At 36.6% G+C, this 17,936-nt stretch overlaps 1 long non-coding RNA gene across 1 annotated transcript; it reads left to right on the top strand.

The window, feature by feature from the left end:
• The first annotated feature begins 3,025 nt into the window (after positions 1–3,025).
• Positions 3,026–3,518, top strand: LOC146729081 (uncharacterized). Its single transcript, XR_014928265.1, has 3 exons — positions 3,026–3,094; positions 3,281–3,385; positions 3,478–3,518. It is a non-coding gene; the product is annotated as an uncharacterized LOC146729081 (long non-coding RNA).
• Positions 3,519–17,936: the final 14,418 nt, after the last annotated feature.

Genomic DNA, 17,936 nt, shown 5'->3' with positions numbered 1-17,936 from the left:
GCTGAATACACGACTGAAGACAGTACAACTGAGTCAATAACGACCATAGAAGAAACTACTGCTGAAACAAGTACACAAATTGACGTCACTACCAATGCTGTACTCACAACTGAAGATAGTACAACTGAGCCAATCACAACTATAGAAGAAACTACTGCTGAAACAAGTACACAAACTGAAGTCACTACCACTACTGCATCCACGACTGAAGATAGTACAACTGAGTCAATCACTACTATGGAAGAAACTACTGCTGAAACAAGTACACAAACTGACGTCACTACCAATGCTATACCCACGACTGAAGACAGTACAACTGAGTCAATCACAACCATGGAAAAAACTACTGCTGAAACAAGTACACAAACTGACGTCACTACCACTGCTGAATACACGACTGAAGATAGTACAACTGAGTCAATCACTACTATGGAAGAAACTACTGCTGAAACAAGTACACAAACTGACGTCACTACCACTGCTGAATACACGACTGAAGATAGTACAACCGAGCCAAAGACAACTATTGAAGAAACTACTGCTGAAACAAGTACACAAACTGACGTCACTATCACTGCTGTACTCACGACTGAAGATAGTACAACTGAGCTAATCACAACTATGGGTGAAACTACTGCTGAAACAAGTACACAAAAAGACGTCACTACCACTACTGCATCCACGACTGAAGATAGTACAACTGAGTCAATCACTACTATGGAAGAAACTACTGCTGAAACAAGTACACAAACTGACGTCACTACCACTACTGCATCCACGACTGAAGATAGTACAACTGAGTCAATCACTACTATGGAAGAAACTACTGCTGAAACAAGTTCACAAACTGACGTCACAACCACTACTGCATTCACGACTGAAGATAGTACAACTAAGTCAATCACTACTATGGAAGAAACTACTGCTGAAACAAGTACACAAACTGACGTCACTACCAATGCTATACCCACGACTGAAGACAGTACAACTGAGTCAATCACAACCATGGAACAAACTACGGCTGAAACAAATTCACAAACTGACGTCATTACCACTGCTCTACTCACGACTAAAGATAGTACAACTAAGCTAATCACAACTATAGAAGAAACTACTGCTGAAACAAGTACACAAACTGACGTCACTACCATTGCTGAATACACGACTGAAGACAGTACAACTGAATCAATCACGACCATAGAAGAAACTACTGCTGAAACAAGTACACAAATTGACGTCATTACCACTGCTGTACCCACAACTGACGATAGTACAACTGAGCCAATCACGACCATAGAAGAAACTACTGCTGAAACAAGTACACAAACTGACGTCTCTACCACTGCTGAATCCACGACTGAAGATATTACAACTGAGCCAATCACAACTATGGAAGAAACTACTTCTGAAACAAGTACAGTACCTGACGTCACTACCATTGCTGAATACACGACTAAAGATAGTACAACTAAGCTAATCACAACTATGGAAGAAACTACTGCTGAAACAAGTACAGTACCTGACGTCACTACCATTGCTGAATACACGACTAAAGATAGTACAGCTGAGCCAATCACAACAATAGAAGAAACTACAGCTGAAACAAGTACAAAAACTGACGAAACTACCACTGCTGAATACACGACTGAAGATATTACAACTGAGCCAATCACAACTATGGAAGAAGCTACTTCTGAAACAAGAACACAAACTGACGTCACTACCACTGCTGAATACACAACTGAAGATAGTACAACAGAGCAAATCACAACAATAGAAAAAACCACTGCTGAAACAAGTACACAAACTGACGTCAATACCACTGCTGAATACACAACTGAAGATATTACAACTGAGCCAATCACAACTATGGAAGAAACTACTGCTGTAACAAGTACACTAACGGATGTCACTACTACTGCTGAATACACGACTGAAGATAGTACAACTGAGCCAATCACAACTATGGAAGAAACTACTGCTGAAACAAGTACACAAACTGACGTCACTACCATTGCTGAATACACGACTGAATATAGTACAACAGAGCAAATCACAACAATAGAAAAAAACACTGCTGAATCAAGTACACTAACTGACGTCACTACCAATGCTGAGTACACGACTGAAGATAGTACAATTATGGATGAAACTACTGCTGAAACAAGTACACAAACTGACGTCACTACCATTGGTGAATACACGACTGAAGATATTACAACTGAGCCAATCACAACTATGGAAGAAACTACTTCTGAAACAAGTACACAAACTGACGTCACTACCACCGTTGTACTCACGACTGAAGATAGTAGAACTAAGCTAATCACAACTATGGAAGAAACTACTGCTGAAACAAGTACACAAACTGACGTCACTACCACTGCTGAATACATGACTGAAGATAGTACAACTGAGATAATCACAACTATGGATGACACTACTGCTGAAACAAGTACACAAACTGACGTCACTACCACTGCTGAATACACGACTGAAGATAGTACAACTGAGCTAATCACAACTATGGATGACACTACTGCTGAAACAAGTACACAAACTGACGTCACTACCACTGCTGAATACACGACTGAAGATAGTACAACTGAGTCAATCACTACTATGGAAGAAACTACTGCTGAAACAAGTACACAAACTGACGTCACTACCACTGCTGAATACACGACTGAAGATAGTACAACTGAGTCAATCACTACTATGAAAGAAACTACTGCTGAAACAAGTACACAAACTGACGTCACTACCACTGCTGAATACACGACTGAAGATAGTACAACTGAGCTAATCACAACTATGGATGACACTACTGCTGAAACAAGTACACAAACTGACGTCACTACCACTGCTGAATACACGACTGAAGATAGTACAACTGAATCAATCACTACTATGGAAGAAACTACTGCTGAAACAAGTACACAAACTGACGTCACTACCACTGCTGTGACCACAACTGAACATAGTACCAGTGAGCTAGTAGTTTCAGTTACACCAATAATTACTACTACTCAATCAAGCACAGTGCCAACTGGAACTAGTCTAAAATGGTCAACAACAAGAACCACAGTTAAAGGTAACAATTATAATTATATTTACTATTATATATATATTATTTTAGTTGTATCAATGTTTAATATCAAATTAATTACTATTTATTTATTTATTTATTTACTTGTTTATTTATTTATTTATTTATTTATTTATTTATTTATTTATTTATTTATTTATTTATTTATTTATTTATTTATTTATTTAACAGGAACAACGTCTGAAACAAACACCACTATCGTGGACCAAAGCACTACATTTACAACACCATATCCCAATGTCATTGGACCATTACCTAAGGATGAAAAACCGCAATGTAATTCATCACTTTATACATATTAATTCTGTTCACATACAAACAAGCCAATCACATCAATAAAAAATAACTTCTTGTAATACCCATTACAGATGTTGATCCACCGAAAAAGAGGTACTATTATAAAACAAAATTGGAAATCGACAAATCTCATTATACTGAAAAAACTTTTATTGCTGAGTTCAAAAAAACGGTAAGTTTGGTAAACTGTCCGTAATACTATGATAAAAACTTCATTACACATTGCTTTTTAAATAGATTATATATTGAATAGAGTATATTGTAATATTCCAGATTGTGTACAACGCAAAGTTAAATATAACATTTGTTATTGCAGTATGAACCATACTATGATGATATTCAGGGGTTTATAAGGTTATATGTGACTGACACTACTTTCAAGTAAGTATCACAATACCAATTTTATCTTATGCATCTACTGAGACAACCTAAACTTGTTTTTGAGATTTATAGTGCAGGGGATGTATGTGGCGCAACGGGGCAGAATATGCACAGTTTTTGTTTTCAGAACACAATACATCACCTCTTGGTTATTCCTAAAAGATCTATGTATCTTTCGTGTTGTACTGTGCTGTGTTGGACTTTTGTTTTTCTAGAGTTGTAAATTTGCTTGTGGGTTCTGATGTTGTTCAAGTTTGCTTACAGCAAGTCGCAGAAGTATTGGGGCAGCCAGTTTGCAAACTCGCTAGCGAATTGGCTAACTGCTTTGGTTTTAGACTAAACAACTGGCTTTCAAATATCGCTGCCGCCGACTTGTGGTCACGTCCATTTTGGGCGAGCCTATATTACAGTAGAGGACATAGAACGATTTTATGTATTAGAATACAAATACACAATTTTGTAAACTATACATTAAGAGACGACTGCGAATTTAACATAGTTACATCGTAGAACAACTAAATAATAACGACTTGCTCGATCAAAGATTCCTTGGCAGAGGGAAACCGCCTCTTTTCACCTCCATTATGAAAACGGCAAAGGGACGGTCATCACACTTCCAGCAGCTAATCAGAGACGGCCCCGGGGAAAGTGTTCAATGCTCTTCGCATCTTGAGGTGTACATAACAACGAAAAATGCGGTCGAAATTTATTAGCGGTTCCCTAACGGTTCGTTTAGCTGTGAAAGTTTACCCCTGATTTGTGGAAAACTAGTTTTTCAACTTGTCTCGTTATTTAGTTTCAAGCCGTAGTCAATATGGTTTCCTCCACATAGTATGCATCAGTTATTTAATTGCATTTTTTCTTATTATTACTTGTACGCCAATTGACTGTGGTTCTGGCCAAGGAAACTTGAATTCTATTTTTTTGTTTTAATTGAAAACTATCCAGTGAAATGAAAACCAGGCGTGACGTCACTGAAGAAATTGATGTCGAATATGATGCAGAGTATAATGTTACCAATGAGACAGTAGAACTCTCAGCTGAGGAACTGTATATCGCAACTGGTATATCAGCAGATATTGACAATGGTACATTTGGAAATTTTACTATTCTGGAGGAACCATGTAGTGGAGAAAATGCATGTGGAGGTATGTGTTTTATTAACACTTCATTTCTCATATGCATAACGTATGCATCTTCGCATTTCTAGTATATCCACTCCCTCAACTTCTTGTTCCAGTTCATTTGTGTGTGGTTTATATACTAAACCGTCTTTCTTCCTCTTCCTACTTCATTGTATTTATGTGTCAAATTATATTGGTATCTTCTGTTTCTGTTTTTATTCCTATGCTGGTTGCTTATTATTCTGACTGATGCATCCCAGATTCGCCATCGACTAAAATGTCGGTTTCTGTATAAGATTTCTGTTCTTAATAAAATTCCTACTTCAGTTCTCATATATGTTATTTAGTTTTATATTTATTCCGACTGGATTTGTATCCTATTGATATTTCCGTTCAAAGTGGTTTTTTTTCTTTAACTGACAACCCCTTATTTCCGTTCTTATATTTATTCGCAGCCTGTCACAACCCTTCTTTCTTGTTTTCTTGTTTGATTCATAGTCCATTTCATTTCTAATATAAGGTATTGATAGATAGTCTATAATTTCAGAGAGAGAAGTTGATTGGTGCCACGGTGCTACGTGTCCAGACACGCTAACACCCTATGACACTGGGACTATCTGTATTTGTCAATCACCCTGTAAACATGGTTATTGTAAAAATGATGGATCATGCGAACATCCAGAAGGTGCAGATATTATTTGTAGGTAATAAAACGTTACCTTTGTCTCAATTCTCATTTGTATAAAGACAGAATATCGGTTCATATATATGATGATATGTAAGCTGTAAACATTTTAAGACTACATGATGAGTTCATCAATATTCGCTGAATAAATCATTGCAGGTGTCCTGCTGGAGATGGATGGTTTTACACAGACGCTCAATGCAAGAATAGAGTACTGTTAAGCCACATCATCATTGTCATCTGTTCGGTGTGTGCTGCAATGATCATCATTGTAATAGTTGCATTGGTAATATTTGCAAAGCGAATCAGACCTCATTCGATGAAACTCAAGGAGGAAACACGAAGAGAAATCATGGAAGAAGTTATTCAGAAATCTGATAGGTAATATTGTGCATTCAATGACGTAGTATAGAAACTAAAGTGTAACACTAATTGAGATTGTTTTGGGATGAGGTACCTTATACCACAGCATACACAAACACATTCAGGAACTCTGACTTAACATATATCAAACATGTTCAATGGACCAATATATACAATCATGACATTGCATAACTGTGTCACTCTTTAGATAACGATGATTGGCAGTGACCCCTGCTGAGAGATATAATTTACACATTTTTATTAAAATTCCAAAATATCTACTATATACATTTGAGTATAATTAATAACAATTATCAGTACCATTGTCTTAACACAAATCAGAAAAATCGAATTTTTAGTTTACTATGACCTGGTACTGTATATATTTATTAATAATTTTGGTATAAATATTGTTAACATGACAGACTAGCATACAAATAGCTGTTTCCAAGATAAAGATCTACACATTTTATCTATTGATGATGTTATTTTATCAGATTATGTGATTAGATTACCTACCTTTACTGAGAGATATAATTTACACATTTTTATTAAAATTCCAAAATATCTACTATATACATTTGAGTATAATTAATAACAATTATCAGTACCATTGTCTTAACACAAATCAGAAAAATCGAATTTTTAGTTTACTATGACCTGGTACTGTATATATTTATTAATAATTTTGGTATAAATATTGTTAACATGACAGACTAGCATACAAATAGCTGTTTCCAAGATAAAGATCTACACATTTTATCTATTGATGATGTTATTTTATCAGATTATGTGATTAGATTACCTACCTTTACAGTATATTTTAACATTACAAAAAATATAATCCCATTATTTTGCAAAGCACCTTTGGAAATACATACACTTTTAATATATACATAATCATAACATATTTTTACAGACATTTATTTTTTGTAATATAGATATGTACCTTGAATGTGTATTAACGTAATTGGATATAGTCAGTATTCTCAACTTCATTTCAGTCGACTCAATGTTGAAAGTGGTCGTTCCCCATTCTTCACATCGTTCAAGTATCTTGGAGATGACGTGTCCTCAAGTCACGACTTCGACGATGAGTGGGTGAATGAAAAGTCACAAATAGCGACACCTATCGATGAAGTGTTTTATCACGACGAGTTCTGGGGTATTAGTAATGGAGTGAAAGACGAATTGACCCAGAAGGGTCATGACGGTGCACACCTTTCAACGAAAGAAGTAGAAGTAAATCGCCAGAGTTCTTTTCCAGTAGCGCGAATAAATGAATCCAAGTTAAGAAGGCGAACCTATGATGATATAGAGATGAGAAATTTGCATGATGAAGATGGTGACGACTTATTGAAAAGTAACTCGGCGGATGGTAAGCTTAATGGAAAGATGACAGAGTGGAACCCACAGGTAGACCATATTGATCCAAATGCAGATGTAAGTAAAAATAAAGAAAGTTATAGCCTATAAACTGTTTTCAAGGCGTCTAGTTCCGTGGTTAACTAATTTGACAAAAACGAAACATTTAAGCAGCAAGGCATACTGCTTATAATTATTTATGTCTATTTTAGGCATGTTTCTAATAAAATTATTTAAATTATTTTTCCGTTTGTTTACAGTATCATATCAAACGACCTCGGTCAATCATATCAACTGGCCGGGATAGCTTTCAGGTATAGAAGCTTAATTATTCGATAAATCTTTGATATATATATATAGTGTTATAGAATTTTATGTATATTGGATATTCAATGTATTCAGTTTACATCACATCATACCATAAAGTACTTTTCTCAGAGAGAAAATATAATAATATAAAATTGTATTGACATTATACCTATCGCGAATCATAACGTCATTATTCGCAAATGTAACCTCATTACAAAACTTTACCACAAACGTAGCTACTTGTACTGAGCACAGTATATATAATTGCATACAATAATATTACGTTTTTGTTACAGTCGAGTATGTTAGAGCATTATATATAAGTGAATTTGGAGAATTATCAACAAACCTTCAACTGTTTAAAGTCAACATATAGTTTAAGATCGGAAAATCGGTAATAACATTGAAGCAATACTTATGTAAATTAGGTATTTAATATACTAGTATCACTCATTTTGAAAAATGTCGAAGCATATTGTATGTTTATATCGAAATATAGTTATTGTTATACTCATACTTCATATATTATTTTATTAATCACATATATTGTTATATATACCGGAGACGTTCACGTGAATGTCGTTTCCTATTAGACGCTACAGACGCGATGTACGAGGACCTATGTCTAAACTCAATTATACTCAGGGAAAACCAATTTTGTCAAATGACGGTTTATTATGAACTGATCTCTTTAACCATGAACAACTTTTCCATAGTTTACTGTACAGAAGAGGCTGATTTCTTTATTAGTAATTTTGACAGAATTATGACTAATTTATATGTACACTTTGCATACGTAGTAATGTTTTAGTGTTTTCACGTCATTACTTTTTGAAAACATTAAATGATTGTCTACTTCCTTATTAACTGTTTGATTTGTGTGTATGGTTGTTCATTAGGCAATACTTCAAATATGAGACTAGGAAATGGGATACTCCCAAAACAGTATATTAACTGTGTTTTGGAAAATGCTATTACCAAATGTAATGTGAGCCCTAGTAGAGCCAGTAAGTGTATTACATAACTCATCACTCTTACAACGTTTACATTTAGCGGACAGTCTTCAATGATTTTTGATGATTTTTTTCTTACAACAACGAATGCCTGGAACAAAGAAAGCTGGTTAACACGATAAAGCATTTCAACATGACCAACATAATGAGACCCCCAAATAACGTAACAGAGACGAAACCACCCTTAGTAGCAGGGTTTACTCTTCACTTCCACTTGAACTAGAGATGAGGAGACGACCTAAAATTGAATCTGAAAATAAAAACTTAGAAGACGAATACCACATTCTTTTAGTCTGTTCTACTTATATAAACCGAGGAAAATAAATTTAACTAATAATACACCTTTGTACGTCTGACTTCTGACAATAAATCATGGAACCTATGTCAATTTGTGTATAAAGCTTTTAAGGTGAAAACATCAACAACTGATTTCTTGTGATATGCCCTCTGTACTCATAATTTATTAAGTTTTTATTGTTTACTTTGTATATGGGCCAGAGGCCTTGTAATGCAATAAAGTTAAATTTGTCCAGGCTCAAAGCTAGATTGACAATCAATCTTGCTTTGTTTGGTATATGTTTGTCTCAACCACTTATCCATTCAGCACCAAGCGACCCTATAGTGAAGCAGTTGTATTGCGCATAATGGCCGCTAGGTGACCAATCGCTGGCTAGCAGTGGTCGCAAACCCATACGATCGATTTTATTGGCACCAGAAGTATCTTGTCCTACTGTTTATGCATTGTCGATTTCAAACTACCGCATAGCAATTCTTTTTAGAATATCCTTTAATTATTAACATGGCAAACGAGAATAAACGAATCGCGAATCACAATTCAAGAAATCTCGTACGAACGTGGGTTACAAATAGTAATTTGTTAATTATTTTATTGACGTAAAATAGGTTTACAATTGTCACACGCAACGTAATATTACCGTAATTGGTATAGTACAGGTGTGATGGTTCAAATACCAAAATGGCAACAGTAACAAAAAGACTTCCTAGGCGGCGATGATAAAATACGAACACGGAGCCAACAGATGAGGTTTCAACTGGTACTGGTATTATTATACTCTGCAAACATCGAGTACAATAACGCGGTAAAACTCCACTACTCCAATAACTAGATACTTAAACTCCAATACAATTCAACGAGATCTCCGATCTGATCTCAGTGCTGAACAACTCCCCTATATATACCCACACTGTCTATAAATAAACCATTACATCAGCATACATAATGAGTCTGGAACTTACTACAAATTTCTAGAATGTTCCATTACCTTCTATTGCCTTCTACAGTGTCCTATTACATATTCAACCAACTTCTAAAAATTCCACCCAGACACAGTACGGTTCTAGAACATTCTCAGTCACACGGAAGTGGTAAACAAGTCGTATGCGACATGCCTCCCCTCTCAAGAATATTATAACATATAATATTACATGACTAGCAACGACGTCAATGATACGAATACGATAACAATTTCAAATAAAACAACAATACAATATATCAAATCGAACTGAATAAAGCTCTGAGTAAAAAAATTCGAAAATCATATACAGTAGAATATAATAAAATATGAAATACGGTCATAAACGAATAACATTCTACTATACTGTTCAAAAGTTCCTCAGTCCATCAATCTAGTCAGGTAGTCCGCTACCACATTGTCCCGTCCAGGAATATCCTCAACACGATAATTATATCCTTGCAGAGTCATCGCCCATCTCATCACTCGGTCATTTGCAAACTTGGCTTTATCCAGGTAAGACAATGGTTTATGATCCGTCTGCAAAATGAACTCCACACCGGCTAAATATAGGCGAAATTTATTCACGCCCCATACAATGGCTAAACATTCCCTTTCTACAGTTCAATATTTCTTTTCTGCATCGGATAACTTCTTACTTGCATACGCAACTGGATGAAGCTTCTCACCATGATTCTGCATAAGTACTGCTCCAATTCCGACCTGAGACGCGTCCGTCCGCAACACAAATGGTTTCTGTGGGTCTGGCAACTTCAAAATTGGTTTGCCCAATAAGTATTCCCACAAAGTGTTATATGCTTTCTCCTGGGTCTCTCCCCATACAACTTTGTTGGGTTGTCCTTTCCTTAGTAGATCACTCGGGGGTGCTGCAATAGTTGCGAATAAGGGGATGTGGTCTCTGTAGTAATTGACCAGCCCAAAGAATGATCGAACACCTTTCTTGGTCGCTGGTCTTTGCGCTTCTTGAATTTTTTCCATGTTGTCGTGACTCGGACTCACCCAATTGTGTCCAATTTCATGACCCAGGAATTCTACTGATGTTGCACCCAGAGCACACTTGGATGGTCTAGCTGTTATGTTCTCTGCCCTCAGTCTTCGTAACAACTCAGATAATACTTGCACATACTCATCCCAGCAGCTTGAATAAACTATCAGGTCATCTATATAGCTTCCAACCCCCTCCATACCTGACAATAAGTTTCTGACTCCCCGCACCAGAGTAGCTCCCGAATTCTTCATTCCAATTGGCATCCTTAAAAATTCATAAGCTCCATCGGGAGTAACAAATGCTGTCTTTGGTATATCTTCTTCAGCTACTGGTATCTGCCAATAACCCTTACTTAAATCAATTTTTGACAGGAACTTACTATTATGTAGCCTCTGAAATATATCCCCATTGGCTCAGGGTCGGTTACAGTGACCTTATTTTAATTTCCTATAGTCTACACATATGCGATTCGATCCATCCTTCTTCTTTACAATCACCACCGGTGAGGCATAGGGTGATGTGGACTTCCTGATTACTCCCATTTTTAACATATCTTCAATATCTTGCCTAAGGTTCTCCCTTATTGCATATGGTAGTGAGTATGGCTTAGATCGTATTGGTGTATCATTTGTCAGGTCAATCTTATGACTGATTATCTTGGTCCTTCCTGGCAAGTCAGTAAACACCTTATCATAAGTATTGACTGAACCCACCAGTTCTTTTCTCTGGTGTTCTGTCAGGTCTGTACCAATTTGAACATCTTTACCTGACTCCTTGGGTTTACAAGTTCCTAACTCTACAAGATCATCTTCGTCTACAGCATTCTCTTCATCTGACTCGTTGCACCCCGCTGTAGCAGCGCGCGCGGCATTCATCAAGTCTATGGCCGTATTTGGTGAGTAACTTGTCTCACTTCCATCTGGTTGAGGTAACATCTCCCGCTCAACATACAACTTTAACATATTTACATGATACGTCTTCACTTTGTCACCTACCCTCACTCGCTAATCGTTTTCACCTATTACCTGCTCCACCACATAAGGACCCTTCCACTGTATCAGTAGCTTGTTGTTGTCAGTTGGCAGCAAAATTAACACCTTATCGCCTTCCTTAAGCACTCGTTTCTTCGTTTTACGATCATAGCAACACTTGTATCGGTTCTGTGCCTTTTGTAATTCCTCTCGAGCAATCTCTAAAGTCTGTTCTAACCGATCTCTCAACCCAAACAAATACTGGTAACTATTAACTATCTCAGGAGTATCGCTCGCTTCAGTCCATAACTCTTTAAGGATCTTCATTGGGCCTCTAACTGTTCGCCCATCTAACATCTCATATGGGGAAAAACCAGTTGACTCCTGTGGTACCTCTCTATATGCGAAGAGTAAAGCACTAATATACCGATGCCATTGCCTTGGTTGTTCATGGCACAACCGCTTTAACATCTTCTTCAACGTACCATTAAACTTTTCCACCAGTCCATTACAGATGGGGTGATAGGGCGTAGACGTCAGTCTCTTAATGCTGAGCAATCTTGATACTTCTTGCATGCATTCTGACACAAACTGAGTCCCCGTGTCACTTAGTACTTCTTCTGGAACCCCCAATCGGCTATAAAAGTCAATCAATGCCTCGGCTACAGTCTCCGTATCTATATTTTTAAGTGGAACGGCCTCTGGATACCGTGTATCATAGTCCACCATAGTTAAGATGTATCGATGACCCCCGTCACTGGCTGGTGTAATTGGTCCAACCAAATCTATAGCCACACGCTTGAATGGCATATCAATTAAAGGCATCTTACCTAATGGGGCCTTCACAACTGATCCCTTTGAAACAGTCTTCTGGCACACATCACACGACCTACAAAAACTGGTAACATCTTGATGTAGCCCAGGCCAATAAAAGCTAGTCACAATCCGGTCTTCTGTCTTCTTTATCCCCATGTGTCCACCAAATATTGAATCATGGGCAATCTCCATAACACGAGTCCTCAACAGATCTCAGTGCTGAACAACTCCCCTATATATACCCACACTGTCTGTAAATAGACCATTACATCAGCATACATAATGAGTCTGGAACTTACTACAAATTTCTAGAATGTTTCATTACCTTCTATTGCCTTCTACAGTGTCCTATTACCTATTCAACCAACTTCTAAAAATTCCACCCAGACACAGAACGGTTCTAGAACATTCTCAGTCACACGGAAGTGGTAAACAAGTCGTATGCGACAACAATAGTCTCGCCACAAGTATAAGATATTATAATTACAACATAAGTGCTAAGAATAGGCAATATTAGGAAAACTAAGGGTTAGAGATAGAACGAAGGTGAGTTGTGAGTGGTTCACATTTATTTTTGGATTATTTGAACTATAATACTCCTGTCATATATTTTGACATTCCTTAAATTGACGCTACTTTGTTTGTTAGCTATACTTCCTGGTCGTTGTTTTAGTCTCTAACACGACGTGTCTCTGTCGACGTGTGGGTGCCAACAGATTGTCCTCAGTCTTTAGTCTAAATACGATTAATACCCTAGAAACACAATCACGCCGCAATTGTACATACGCTCTGCTTAGAAACTGGAAAGAGGCTATAAGAAGGCACTCCCCTCCCCCCGTGCAATTATCATTTGATGAAAAATACCCCCATATGTATGTAGGCAAAAAACAAACAAATATGGTAAAACATGTATACTAATATACCATGTCTTTGTTTTCAAACGAACAACAAACACACAAAGAATATATGAACCTTGGATGTTTTGGTTACAGCTAAAAACGTATTATGACGTAATCACAGAAGGTACATTTGTAGAGAGCTACCCAGTGCATGTGAATTTGAGGGAAATTTTCGAAACTGGTCTTTTAGTAAATATTTTGGTATACGGTCATTTTGCTGACATCTCTTTAGTCGCGGGTAGGTGACCAACGTTTGGTGACAGCATCTCACCAAAATCTCCATTTATGTAAATAACATAGCTGTACAATTCTATATACCTAAGACTCATGGACACACTGACAGTCTCAATGCTACCCAACGCCTGTAACATTCATCGAGATTCCTGGTTCAAGTTTGTTCACAAATACAATACGTTCATACAGTGTTCACTTAAAATTCAAGAAATATCCCCCTCTTATATTATGCACCGATAGATCATGATGATGACTTGTAAGTACATCGTCATTTGTACAGTCTGGACGTCCTGTTACCATGCCACAACCATAACATTTACCATGGACCATTAGAAACTCGGGGTTGATGGGTTTGTTGAGAAATACAAAACACGGGGATCAATAACAGAAAAAAAAATCTGCACGCCTATTTCTCATGAAAAAATATTACACACAGAGGAAATAAAAATATACAGCAAAATATTTAACACAAAACTAAATGAAGGAAAAAATATTTTTAGTTTTTCTGCCATCGCCCCAGAGTTTCTAATGGTACACACCTTACGTCACGAAAAAAAATGCTAGGTAAACAGTGACAGTTTTAAGTGGGTATGTAAACATATATTTAGTCGCCGTCTATTGATTTATTATATTTGAGTAAAACATTTCGTATGTTAAAAGGGCTAGAGCACACCCGCTTTATAGGACAGCTGTTGACCACCGATCGCCACCACCATAGGACAGAATATTAAACAACGATGTTCCAGAGGATTTTTATTGTGTATTTCATCGTGAGCGCGGCTTTGATTGGTACAAATGGGCTAACAGGTAATGTCGGTAGTTCAACAGAACATCATTGCAATGTATATATGTATATAATCTTTCCTCTCCACGTGTACAGTAGAATTAGCGCCATACCTATTCAATATCCTAGTTTATTATCCATGAGGGAGTTTACAAGTTCAAGGGCACGATACAAACGAAGGAAAATCAACCCCTTATACGAAAATGCGGAACTCGTAGCTCACAGCCAAGAAGTGATGTCATATCCTACACCACTCGTGGCACCCGTCACGTACAACATTTCCATCAATATTTAAAATACTTATCTTATTTCAATGAATCTTGGTACATAAATACTCCTAGGACAATATAACAATCTAATTAGTTTTGGATTTATATAGTCATCCATGTTAATTACCTAATTTGCATAATAATATATTTTTTTTGCTTTTCGTCGTTTTTTTTCAAACATTAGTCATCACATTATAATGAAACTTAGTATATACGTTCCCTAGAACAATACACAGACCTAATAAGTTTGGGTTTGAAATCAATGCATAGTAATTACTTAATTTGCATAATAATTACCCACTTTTTTTTCAAAAACCAATTATTGCATTTCCGTGAGATCTGGTATTTAAGTGCATTGGAACAATGGAACATTGTTTTGGATTGATATTCGAGCATACTAATTGCCCATTGGAAATGTGCACAATGTGCATAATCACATTTCATTGAAATTTGGTTCATAGATGCTCTGTGTAATCCACAGACATGTTTAGACATGGTTAATTTAATAATGGATAACATGCACATTGATAATCTAATTGAACTTGTGGTAGATGTGCTCTGAAGTAAATTCGACTGAAAACCACAGATGTAAAATCAAATGTATTTTTAGTTCCCAGTATAAACGTCAATAACGGGGATCACCTTGTTTTCATGTTGTACATCTTAAATAGCAGGTAAATATTAATTGGCACGCTTCTTGTTTGGAAGGCAAATTAATTTATAATGTCTTCAATACTCCCAGAACTTGGAAGTTTTTTCTAAATGAAACATTAGAAACCAGGAGCGGTGGCAGAAAACAAATCACGTCACAGAACCAATTGCCTCGTAAACCATGTCAATTTTAAATGGGTATGTAAACATATATTTAGTCACCGTTCAGGTAATGTCGATAATTCAACAGGATATCTACTGTATGTATATATGAATATAATCTTTCTTCAATTAGGGCGTTCGCTGTTTACCTTCATTTCATTTTCACTAACTAGTGCTACTTCAGTGTAGCGTTAGCACATTCGTCACGTGGGATTGAAATAATCAGTCACTGAACTATTCTGTGGATGATAGCTATCTTTTCGATTTGACAAGGCCCCTGACTTTATAAAATACCACGTGTACAGTAGAATTATCGCCATACCTATTCAATCCTCTATTTAATTATCCACGAGGGAATCTACAAGTTCAATAACACGAAACAAACGGATAAAAACATACGACCCATGTGGAAGTAAACGCGAAAGTGATGTCATATCCTACATCAAACGTGGCACTCGCCACGTACAACTCCATCCACATCAGACAAGTAACAACGATTCCATCTGAGATTTGTTTTGTGGAAAGCGTTTCGCTCATAAAAATTCGAACTTCAGAAAAGATCGTTTTATTGGATCATTGGTTTCTTGTCTGAAATAGAGATGGCGATGGCTGTTTAAACTTTCTACGCTTTTATTATAAAGATAACATATGAGTTTCTTAGTTTGAGTTACTTCTAAAGCCTTTAATGGTAAAAAAATAAAAATTTTGAAGCATAAGATATCTCCTTATTGCGTAGCATATATAAAATGTGTTTGCTGTTTTTATAGATTGACATATACTATCCTTATAGACACGGCATAGTGTCTATAATATATTCCTAAAATTAGTGCCAGTGCTGATTCTTTTATATCAATTATAATACCCTGCCCAGTTGAAAAATATTCATTAATATTTATGGAGTGGAAGTCGGGAAATGTACAGTTTGGTTGGCGCAGTAGACACTTACATTCCAACAACGCGTAGACGCTCACGAGCAAACTACATACTTAAACGCGCAAATAGGTGGAAATTTAAGAACCTCTTAATCTGAAAAAAGATTTGTTGTTTTAACGAGCCATACAAATGTTGGGAAACAATGAATGTCTGTGAACACTGCCCAGTTATAGATTTATAACAGGGCTGCACGTGGTAGCGATCAACCAATGAGAAGGCATCGTTTCAATAATGGGTTGTGTACTGTATTTTAATATATGGTGACAAGTGTATTTGATTAGCTGTGTACATAACTACATAAATAGTACATGCATACGTACATTGACCCCGATATTCACATCATCCGATTACCGAGGGAAGAGGACAAATAATGCATGGTTTATGATAAACGTACCTAATTAGATAAAGGAGACTATTAATATATGATTAAAAAAAATATTTAAGGCGTACTCATTGTTGACATAAAATCGTTGTCACGCAATCTGTAAATGATCACTGCAGACAATGTTTCGTCGTAGAGTCACTATATATGTACTTGGTACACTCCCACTTGCCATGACATCAACAAGGTCATGTAACACTGGCCGACATAACCCTGAATTATGTCTCTGCCTCGTGCTCAGTAAGTGCACACCTAGTAGCCATGATACGAAGACTGGCATGTAATACTAGGCCACATTACCCTGGAATAAGTCTCTGTCTCGCACTCCATTAATTGCACACTCAGTAGTCATGATATTGTACTTTTAAAAAACAAAGCCTTCGATGTGTGAATGAAAAACACACATGTTTGGATACTTTGCAACAACCCATTGCACATGTATATTTTTAGACTGCTGATACAGTCACTGGATTGTGTTGTCAGCAGAATTTGAGATACATACATCCTGTCTCCCTTTGTGACATAATGGTATGTCTCAGACAGTGGCATGGTGATTGTGAAATACCTTGGAATGTGCTGAGTCTAGCGTTGTTGGCAAAGAAAATAATAAATATGACATCATTGACCTGAGTCTTCTATTTTAAGTTGGTAGAGCTTGGATAAAAAGTGTTTTATTCCACTAATAAAAATAGGCATCCGCTATACACTGATTGGTACGTTATTTCGAGATAACCAATCATTTCGTTGGATACATCTTATTGTTTGCATGGCCATAATTTAGTTGTAGTATTTATGTTGAGTCATGTATGAAAATCTTTAGTCAGGAAAGTTAGCTGACTTGATCCTGTAATATCTTATGTTGCTGATCCCTGACTCCAGTGAGCTGTATCCTATACAGGGGTACATATGCAGACGTGCTGTGCAGTA

The sequence above is a fragment of the Saccoglossus kowalevskii genome, chromosome 22, assembly GCF_978046115.1.
Source record: "Saccoglossus kowalevskii chromosome 22, keSacKowa6.1, whole genome shotgun sequence".
NCBI classification, from domain to species: domain Eukaryota; kingdom Metazoa; phylum Hemichordata; class Enteropneusta; family Harrimaniidae; genus Saccoglossus; species Saccoglossus kowalevskii.
This window is presented reverse-complemented; position numbering and strand designations above follow the sequence as displayed.